Genomic DNA, 1,257 nt, shown 5'->3' on the forward strand with positions numbered 1-1,257 from the left:
AAGGAAGGAAGGAAGGAAGGAAGGAAGGAAGGAAGGAAGGAAGGAAGGAAGGAAGAAAGAAAGAAAGAAAGAAAGAAAGAAAGAAAGAAAGAAACTGATGGACAGATAGCCTTACCTAGTACAGCTATCCTGAACTTCTGAAGCAAGTTTGGAAACAGACAGTGTCCTGATGGTGCAGATGCACACTGTGACTATTTACAGGAAAATGCAATTCTTTCTTGCTTTCTATACTCTTCTGGTGATGAGAGGTGTGGCCAGCCCTCACTCTCATCTGCCTCACAACATAGCCCTTTGTCTCCAAGAGGTCTGAGTCTTGTAGTTGTGATCCACACCATTGTGAGATGAGTGCAGGACAGAATAGGAAGAAGGAAAGACAGATGACTTCTTACTGTTTAGCCACTGAAAACCTTATGAAGAGCAGTAGAACTCTGTCAGATATAGTGCTGGAAGATGAAAATATTATAAACAGCATCAGAATATTGACAGATATAGTGCTAGAAGATGAGCTGCTCTGGCTGGAAAGCAATTAAAATACAAATCGAGAAGAACTGCCATTTCAAAATAGAGTTGACCATGATGACATGAATGGAGTAAAGCTTTCGGTATCTTAATTTGCTGAAAGGGCACAATTCAAAATGAGGAGAAACAGCTGTAACTATTAATAAGCAGTGTACAAAATATGAATTTGGGAAAATTGTAAGTTGTCAAAAATGAAATGAAATATATAAAGATCAAAATCCTAGGCATTAGTGAGCTGAAATGAACTGGCATTGGCCATTTTGAATTAGACAATAATATGGTTTACTGTAGCAGGAACAACAAATTGAAGAAAAATGGTAACACATTCATCATCAAAAAGAATATTTGAACTTTTATTTTGATGTACAATGTTGTCTATGATAAGATAATTTCCATACACCTACAAAGAAGAACAGTTAATACAACTATTATTCAAATGTATGCACTAACTAGTGTCAGTGATGATGAAATTGAAGATTTCTTCAGTGTGAAATTGATCAAACATGCAATCAAAATGTATTGATAATTACTGTTGAGTGGAACGCAAAGGTTGGAAACAAAGAGGAAGGACCAATAGTTGGAAAATATGGCTTTGATGATAGAAATGACATTGGAGATTGCATGATAGAATTTTGCAAGAACAATGACTTATTCATTGTAAATACCTTTGTGTGTGTGTGTGTGTGTGTGTGTGTGTGTGTGAATTGAGTGTAGGTGAAAATGAAAGACCTGAAGAAA

The sequence above is a fragment of the Chrysochloris asiatica genome, unplaced genomic scaffold (genome assembly GCF_000296735.1).
Source record: "Chrysochloris asiatica unplaced genomic scaffold, ChrAsi1.0 scaffold00131, whole genome shotgun sequence".
Lineage (NCBI taxonomy): Eukaryota > Metazoa > Chordata > Mammalia > Afrosoricida > Chrysochloridae > Chrysochloris > Chrysochloris asiatica.